The sequence below is a fragment of the Belonocnema kinseyi genome, chromosome 3 (assembly GCF_010883055.1).
Source record: "Belonocnema kinseyi isolate 2016_QV_RU_SX_M_011 chromosome 3, B_treatae_v1, whole genome shotgun sequence".
NCBI lineage: Eukaryota > Metazoa > Arthropoda > Insecta > Hymenoptera > Cynipidae > Belonocnema > Belonocnema kinseyi.
Genome location: NC_046659.1, coordinates 2,431,591 through 2,441,944, shown reverse-complemented (window position 1 = coordinate 2,441,944; position 10,354 = coordinate 2,431,591).

The window sequence follows — 10,354 nt, the reverse complement described above, 5'->3', positions numbered from 1 at the left end:
CCTTGGAGGAGATTATGTTGAGAAATAAAAAAAAAAAATTCTTAAAAACGTTGTTTTTCTTGGTCAGGCCGGAAACTTATCAATCCACCCTCGTATATTAACCGGCAGTTCACTTGTATATATTTTGGGCTCACTGTACTATTCATTCCTAACTTGTCCCCAGGTAGAAAAAATTGACAAAGAAATTCATTGAATATTTATAATAGCCTACTTTTTTCTTCATCATTTAAATCACGGAAATCAAGATTTTCTGTAAGTCTCGCGAACCTAACTGCTTTAATTTTCCCTTTATCTTGAGAATTATCAGACGACCGTGAATCTTGAATTAAAGGAGAATGTACTTCACACTTCTTTAGCTCGAGAAGTGGTATTGTTAAATCTGCATCCTTATCTGACGCATTTATTATAAAAAATTTTACTGAATTACTGATATTTGATACCAAAACCTCGCCAGCAAATACGTCCGGTCCACATTGAATTTTCTTAATATAACCCTCCCTTAAATTGGTGGCCTTTATGGGCAGTGTTGATAACTTTTTTGTGCGAGCTGGTACCTTTATATTTGTGTGCGTAATAAATGGAAGACCTTCGTCTCCCACATGTATATAATCGTCAACAAAATTTAAAATTGCCCCATGTTGCTTTAAAAACGAAACGCCTAAGAGCCCATCTTGTTGAATAGGAAAATCTTTAGATACCACTTGAAAAAGGGTGATAAATTCTTTCGAATATATTTTTACTTCTCCCTCTGCTGGAATCATGTGCGGCCCTATGCCTACGAGATTGTAAATTATTTTAGAATTTACGCTTATCCGTGGGCCTAAAGTATTTTCTTTAATCAATTTAACACTTGAACCCGTATCAACCAAAGCTTGAATTGCACCATTTTTAATAGACAAATTTTCAAAATTGGCTACTGGAACTGGTTCTTCTGATGAATGAAGATTTAAAATCACTCTTTTAGGGGTACTTATTGATTTAGGGTCGCAACTTTCCCTGCTTAGCTCGAGATTTCTCGAGTTCGTGCCTTTTTCTTAATTTACAATGTTTATTTTCATGCCCTACTCTCTCGCAATATAAACATGTTCTGCTCTCTCTATCCTTTACATTATGTTCTTTCTCCCTTTTGGGACAGTTCCGCTGATAGTATCCGAATTCCTGATATTTATAGCACTGTACGGAATCTAAGTTACGCTTAGATTTATAATTTTCCTCTCCTTGCATATGAGCTACACGTCTATATGAATTCTGGCTTGATTTCTTTTTGAAATCTGATCGTGACGAGGCAGAAGGGACAGCATCAGACCCAACAGACCCATGCACCCTTCCCCAACTCTTATTTTTTTGTTCAGCTTTTATTGCAATTGCAATCGCATCATCTAAAGAATTAATTCCTTTGTCGGGAATATTTATATACAGATCCATTTCCAATCCTCGCAAAAAATTGCCAGTAATTGTTTCTTTATGTGCTTCACTCCTGCCAACCCCTTCTTCCCCAGGAGTGTTTTGTAAAACTTGACTTACTAGCTTGTTTAAAAATTGAATTACTCGCGCTCCATATTCTTGAATAGTCTCATCAGGACTTCGTTTAATATTCGCTAATGTTTGCAAAAATTGGCTAACATTTTCTTCTTGTGAATAAATTCGTTCAAGTGTTTTAAAAATATCGCATGATCTTAAATCACTTTTGTCTTGAATATGATTTTGCGCTTCACCCGTGATTTCAGTAAGAATCAACATTGTTATGTATGGTAATTCAAATTGATTAGTCATATCAATTACGGCTTTGCAATGTTTAAGAAATAATTTTACAGACATGTTTTTCCCGTTTTACGCTCACTTTTTGAATTTTTATCCAAAATGGCTGGTTAATAGACTTGACATTTATTTTAGGAAACTTAAAGAGTATACCGAAGGCCAATCGAATCCGTCAATTCTTTCGAAAGTTATCGTGCTAACAAACTAAAAATCTACAGACGCACGCACAGAAAGAAAAACAAATTCGTAAAAACCGGTTTTTCGGAATCAAGTGGTCTCAAAACGTGGACATTTGACAAAAACGGAAGGGGGGGGGGGGGCGGTCAAATTTTATACAAATCTAATACCCTATTTGATAAGAATTTTAAAAACAATTTTTCGCGAAAATTTTGTTTTTTAAATTTTGCTATCGATATTCTTACAATAACAAATTTAGTTTTTTTATTGAAGCCTATAACGCTATAGACAAAAAACAATTTTACTCTGAAATTTTTTTTCCAATATTTTCCTGTCGAAATTCTTAAAGTAATAAACAATTCTTTTATGTAAGCATATTATGATAAGAAATCGTAAAGCCTGGCTTAAACAAGAATTTTTCTGGTTAATTATTAAATCATTTGTGAAAAAAATTTACAAACTGAGGGAAAAGGGTCGTAGACGTTTTTCCAGCTTTTAAAATATTTTGTGAAGTTTCTAAAATTGCATCAGTAATAAACAATTCATAAGCAAGTTTAGAGAAACATTTGCATTAATTGAAACATAAACTTATAAGACCTAGAACTTATCAAACTGATACATGAAATAACTATAAACTCATCGACTCTGTACACGTATTACAACCCACCCAAAATATCCTGCGAAAGGTGAAGAACTTAATGAGAACCCTTCGCGAATAGATAGAAATCATAATATTATCGAAATAGTTGGAGCAAGAAAAAGACAAGTTTTCCTCCGTGGTAGAGACGAACATAATAAAGTTCGAGGAAAAAAGCGACTCCGTTGTCGCTCTTTTCCGAAAACTTGTCCGAAACTCTTTTTCTTGCTCCAACTATTTTTCGATCGCACTTTTCCTGGACAATGATATTTGTTCTACTCTTGCTCTAGGTGCCTCAATTGTATGAATGTTCAAAATACTGATCAATCCATTGAAAATTTTACTGGTTTAATTTAAAAGAGCATTGAAAGTTTCTTTAGAGATTCGTCAGGTTATTATTTGATACTTTTGGATTGGTGTTCAGTATTCGCCATTTTCTACTAAATTCTATCATTATATTATGTAATTTTCATTTTTTCATAAGAACAGTATGGGTTTCATTTGGAATGGTATCAGATAGTGCTTGTTATTCATACCCGGAAAAAGACTTCACTACGACAAAAATATGTACAATCTCCAACATAATACTAGTTTACATTTCCTCTCGAAATCGCTGAACCAGTGAAACTGACATTGTTTGAAACGATATCCAGCTTTTTTACTGGGGAAATAGTGCGATTTCGGAGTTTCACTGCTGAAAAAATATCAGACATTGAGAAAATCAGAGAATATTGTCACTGAAATAAGATATATATGTATAATACAGCATTGTGACATCTAGAGCAAACCTAATCCCTCCCCCTCCCTCCATCTCCCTTGGGATCCAGGTTAGTTTCCTCAAGTTAATTAATCTCGAATTAAAAATAAAATCGTGCATTTTATGAAGTTATCAGGTCGCAGAACACTGACGATTATATGTACAAAGTTCTATTCCGTGAATATAATTAACACGGAGTGAAATTCTTGATCACTCAAAGCTCAATTCACTTGCATCATTGGTGTTCAAATTTGTGATGATACGTAACGTATTTCCACGACATTCATGATACTAACTTTTGAAGTCGCGTATTTTTAGTGGGGAGAATCTGAAAATTAACTTCGACCTTAAATTTAATGAATAAAATATCACTAGGAAGGATCCATAAACTCCTTAAACCGAAGTCGAAGTTTGGTTACCACTAGTTCCTATATGAGAGTTTCACATCCCGTAACTACAATAGTATACTGCTGCTTGGGCATGTGGATCATTTTATGTTTATGGCAATACTTTTTACCCATTTGAATCATTCGACTTATCCATTTTTTAGGTTCAAGAATAATGATTTGACACTAAATAGTATTTTGATTTATCACTGAGATACCAGTATGAGATTCCAGAGATTCACAGGTGAACCAGTAGCAGAAATAGAGAAAATTAGACAAATTTACACTAAAGGGAACTCGTAATATACTAATAAAAAAGTTTCTACTCAATCCCGACCACAGCGCCACATTCACCGCAACCGAGCCAAAACTCTCGCACAAGAGTTCCCGGTAACAAGCGTTGAATTCAGAAAAATTAAGAATTTGTATTCCTAAGAATACGCGATTTTTCCTCTTTATTAAATCTTTTTATAAGTTATAAATTCGAAAAATATTCATATTTATATTCATTTATATTTTAATCATTTATTTAAACGTCTTAAAAATGAAACAAAGAAATCGATGCAAATGTGTGAATTTAAATAATTGTAACTCTAGAGAGGCAGAGTTGAATTGGTGATAATTAAAATTTCAGAATTTACATTCCGCATGAAGAAATTAAAACCACTTATTACACATATTTTGTGAACTTATCAGAAGGAATTAAATAAAATCAGAATATGACCACATCTGAGGAATAAAAAATATCTCTGTGAAGTTCGTTACCGGTACAATTAGAAGGAATTAAATATATTGAAAACACGTTCTCTTTGAGAGAATAGAAAACTGTGTGGCGGTCGACATGGAAATAGAAGTGAATAAGTTTAGGAGGTATCTTCTTCTTATTATGGCATTTTAGACAGATGGAAAAATCGCGCATTCAAAATAATAGAATAATCTTCATTTTTGCGCTGAAATCTGAAAATATTAATTTTTCTCTATTCTACGCTTATTACCGTGTTTACTTAAATAAGTTTAATGTTATTTATTATTTCAATTACTCATTTCATATACACATTTTTAAGGATAAATTAAAAGTTTTTCTTTGAATCCACATCGAATACACGTTTTTGCCATGATATACCTTTGCGTAAGTGTAACATATATGGGCGATTGACTTTTAATTTTCCAGAAGCTAATACTCATAGGATTTGTATATGTAATTTTTTCGAAACATTATGCTTAGTTTTTAATGGGTTCTCCGAATTTGTATTCGTATAAATAGTTGTTTCTCAAATCAGGCAAAAATCATCAACCTAATTCTCGTTTAAAACTCTCTTCTAAATAGAAAAATAATGCTACAAACACTCAATAAACTTTTGACTGACGATGGCAAAATCTTTGTATTAAATAGTTTTAAACCATAGATGCTTAAAAATTTTGTTTAAATAAATTGTATTCTCAATAAGCTTGCAAATTGGTATTATTAGAACATTTTTTCTGAAATAATTTTTACTGTAAATTTTCGCTATGCGGTGGAACAATAATGTTAGAGAAAGTAGATCCAATTTTAGGAGTGATGAGAAAAAATTAGTTTTTGTCTTAATTTATTCTCTACACCATAATGTTGTTCTACATAGTTTGTCATAAGCTGGCTTCAGTGTCATTCAGACGATACATAAACATTACAACGCTTACATTAAAGACGGACAAGACTAAATTTACTTTGAATCTTTCAATAGCTTTTATTTTTTATTTTTACGTACACAGAGAATGATAAACTTTTAAAATCCCTCACCCCGCCCCAAGCTGTAGTTATCTGAATTATTTTTCATTATTATTCTCCGTTTCCAATCTTAAAACGAAAAGTCAATTTTTAAAACAGCCCTTCCCCCTCCCACCCAGTCGGAAAAAAGGAGCAGTTGGTGGCTGGGGATCCATTAAATTCTCCTCCAAAAATTTTCGGAGGAGAATTTAATGTATGACCATGAGCAAGCGCTCATGGAGCCCCAGTCACCAACTCTTCCTTTTTTACGACTGGGTGGGGGGGGGGGGGCGGTTTTAAAAATTCACTTTTCGTTTTGAGATTGGAAACGGGGAATAATAATGAAAACTAACTGAGCAAACTGCAGCTTGGGGCGGGGCGAGGGATTTTAAAAGTTTATAATTCTCTGTATACGTAAAAATGAAATATAAAAGCTATTAAAAGATTCAAAGTAAATTTAGTTTGTCCCTCTTTAATGTAAGCGTTGCAATGGTTAGGTATCAAAATGTAGCTTCCGATTGTTCAAAAACTGCGGCTGCGCTCCCCCCCCCCTCTATCAGCAACCGCCCTACCCCCTCCCTACCGTTCTCTTACCTCCTGTTTGGAAGCCCAAAGAATATGCGTGCAAAATTTGGTGCCAATTATCAGAAACTGGATTTTCGTAAGCATCATATATTTTAAACCACTTGATTAAATAAGTCAAAGTCCGATAACTTTCAAACTTCGGGCCTGTAGAGGCGGAAAATTCCAGGAATTGCTATGTCTCTGGAGTTAGCACCTCCTTTTTTGAAAATTGTAATCAAAACTATCCTATAATTAAGGGCTCATTTAGCACTTTTAAGGGTCGTAAGTCCTAAATATTAGGCTCTGCAATATTTTATAAAAAAAAGTATTGTGCGCCTACTTCACATGAAGCTAGCACCGCCACACCTGTAACTTCGAAGCTACTTATTCAATCTGATGAAAATTATTTTAGGAATTAAGAGCTCATTTAGGGCTGGCGATCCCTGATAGGCCCAATCTCACAGTCCTTTTAATTTTGTTTCAAACGATGCGCGCTCTGGTTTCACGCATGAAGCTGGCACCGCCACACTTAAAATTCAGAAACTAGAGTTGCAATGAATCCCAAAATTATACAAAAATTAAAGGCTCATTAGGGGCTGAAAAGAACACTAGGTCCCAAATTTTGAGGTATTATGTTTTTTTTTAAATAAAATGCATTGCACGCTGACTTCACGTGAAGCTGGCGACGCCACACCTTTAGCTTAAAAAACTTGATTTAATCCAATGGTTATAGTCTTTTTCAAAATGTAAGGGCACCGAAAAGGTGACAAAGTATCTTATTATCAAAGTAAACTTTTCAGTTCTGAGAATAGAGTCCCAATATGCTTTACTTAAATTTTCTTTACGGTGTATGTGATCCTTACAGAAAAATGCAACTTTAGTCTCAATTCATATATTCTGAGTTTACATTTAAAAATCGCTATTTTTTTATTTTTACCAAAATTTTTCCTTAATTTATTGGTCATTTAGTCCCTTTTTTATTGGCCTGTACTCTAAAGTACTAAGTCATCTAAACATGCGGAAACTCGGACAATGAAAAATTAAACTTTAGCTACCTGTTACTGTATACCTTCATCACTGTGCGCAGCGGCCTTTGGCAGGCACATCTAGACTCGAATAGATGGACAGGTATATTTGAGATCTTACGATTAGGATCCAAAATTATCCATTGTCGCTCATAATATAATTTTTTATTAATACAGCTAAATACGCTTTATTGTTGAATTCAGAATTCACAAAGCACCCATTTTTAGTTCAAAACTAATAAATAATTTGTTAGTAACAATAATTGTATTCTTATGAATCATAGTAAGCGACTGTATAAATATTTTTTATATGTGCTATGTAGATTTTGATTTTAATCAATTTTTAAATGAAATTCAAAGAGTAAAACATAATATTAATTATATATTTTTTGTTATTAAAAAGTATCATTTGAAAAAATTCGTAGAAATATGAATTTGACAAAGTATGGATTTGTCCTTAAGATTTTATTATAATAATTAGAGGTATGCGGAAATCTCAAAATTGCTAGTCTAGCCCGAGCTGAATCAATGATTTTATTAATCGAAAAGGCTTTTAAAAAATTCATTAAATTTCCGGATTTTATGATGTTTTGAGATTTTCTCTATTCATTGCAATTTAATGTCAGCTTTAGTTAGAAGAAAAATGTCCGAAACCCTTCATACATACACTTCTATCTTCTAGTTTATCTAAATATTTCTATTTTCTTGTAGTGGTTACTCTTGCCATATAACTTTGTATTTTTAGAGGCAAACATAACAAATGCAAACAACACACATTCATACATACGTACATGATACATACCTAGAAATGCAAACAAGCCCAAAAAATTTTCAAGGAAAATGTATGATCAGATATGATTAAGAGCTCTACCCTTTCAGTTTTGTCTATTTTATTGTTTTCATTCCCACAATGTCTTTCAAATGCATGCATTGTATTCTTTCATACATAGAATTACTATCATTGTGCATCATTCTAAAAAAAATTTCTAATCTTATTTTTCAGAAATAGAAGAATTTTATGTTAGTTGTGACACATATTTTTATATGAATTTTAAATAATGTGTGCCATTTATAAACCACAGATACTAAATTTAAAAAGTGAATTATCATAGGAAATTGTATAAAAAGTAAGCGAAACTGATTTTTTTTCCTTAAAAATGAGGTTACAAGTTCTGCTGAAAGGAAAATTATCAGCTATCTATATTTTAAATTTTGCCGCACAATAATTTTGAATTCTGAATTTAAAAAATCTAGGAATTCAGGATAGTGAAAATTTGAAATATTATAGGAAAAATATATTTCGGAAAAAATGGAAAAAATGCCGAGAAAACAGAATAAATTTCCATTTTGGTGGAAAATTCCCAAAAATATATGGGAAAAATTGGTGAAGCATTCGGAAACATTTGAAAATTTGTAGGGAATATAAATGCTGCAATTTGAATTATAAAAATTCCAAAAAAAGTAAAAAATCTCCATATTGGTGAAATAACTTCCAAAATTTTGTAGGAAAATTTAGACAAGGATTGGGGATAATATCCAATTTTATAGGAAAAATATATTTCCTAATATAAATTGGAAAAATGCCAAAAAAAGAATAAATTTCTATTTCGGTGAAATAATTTCCAAGTTTTGTAGGAAAATTTAGACAAGAATTGGAGAATATTTCCAATTTTAAAGGGAAAATATATAGGAAAAATTGACGAGACTTTCGGAAAAATTTCTGACTTTGTAGGAAATGTGAATCTTGTAATTTGAATGGAAAAATTTTTGAAAAAAAAAAGAATAAATTTCCATTTCGGTGGAATAATTTCCAAAAATATATAGGAAAAATTGGCCAGGCATTCGGAAAAATTTCCAAATTTGTAGGAAATGTGAATCTTGTAATTTGAATGGAAAAAATTCCGAAAAAAAGTGAAAAACTTCCATATTGGTGGAATAATTTCTAAAATTCGGTAGGGAAATTTAGACAAGAATTGGGAAAAATTTCCAGATTAATAGGAAAAGTATATTTCCTTATATAAATAGAAAAAATGACGAACGAACAGAATAACTTTCCATTTCGGCGGAATAATTTCCAAAAATATATGGGAAAAATTGGCCAAGCATTCGGAAAAATTTCCAAATTTGTAGGAAATGTAAATTTTGTAATTTGAATGGAAAAAATTCCGAAAAAAGTGAAAAACTTTCATATTGTTGGAATAATTTCCACAATTCGATAGGAAAATTTAGATAAGAACTGGGGAAAATTTCCAGATTTATAGGAAAAGTATATTTCCTTATATAAATGGAAAAAATGCCGAAAGAACAGAATAACTTTCCATTTCGGCGGAATAATTTCCAAAAATATATAGGAAAAAATGGCCAAGCATGCGGAAAAACTTCCAAATTTGTAGAAAATGTAAATTTATGTAATTTAAATGGAAAGAATTCCGAAAAAAGTGAAAAACTTCCATATTGGAGGAATAATTTCCAAATTTCTTTCGGAAAATTTTGACAAGAATTGGGGAAAATTTCCAGATTTATAGGAAAAGTATATTTCCTTATATAAATGGAAAAAAGGCCAAAAAGGAAGAATAAATTTCCATTTTAGTGGAATAATTTCCAAAAATGTATAGGCAAAATTGGCCAAACATTGGGAAAAATTGCCAATTTTGTAGGAAATGTCCATTTAGTAATATTGATGGAAAAAATTCCGAAACGAACGAAAAAATTTCCATTTTTCTGGAATAATTTCCGACTATTTCTTGGAAAAATTTCGTATAAATTCGGAAATTCATGCAATTTCCGGATCTTTTTGATATGTTTCCTAACATTTCGGAAATTATTCTGAATAATCGGCAAATTTGTCGAAAATTTAAGAAATATTTCCACTTTTTGTAGGAAATCCCATACTTCCGAATGGTTTCGGAAAAATTTCCTACGAACTAGTAGGAAAAATTGCCGAAATTTTTTACAGTGTATTCATCACATATATGTGGGGCATTATTCCTCAACTGCCCCAACTCAAAAAGTCATGTTTTTCGATTGTCTCTAAATTCTGGGAATATGTTCGCCTACCCAACAGTAGTTAATCCACAAACTTATATACCAGGATTACCAACCCTCCCCAAGTGAGGGGGGGTTGAATTTTTAACCCCAATGCCTGCAGGGGTAGTTTCAAACGCCTGTAACTTCCTTTCTAATTGCGCGATTTAAAATTTTTATGAGGATTTTGGAAAGTGCTTTTTACACGCTTTCATCCTATTTTATTATTTATAACAAAAAAAATTGTTTAAATAATTTTTTCAATAAATCAATTGTTTATTT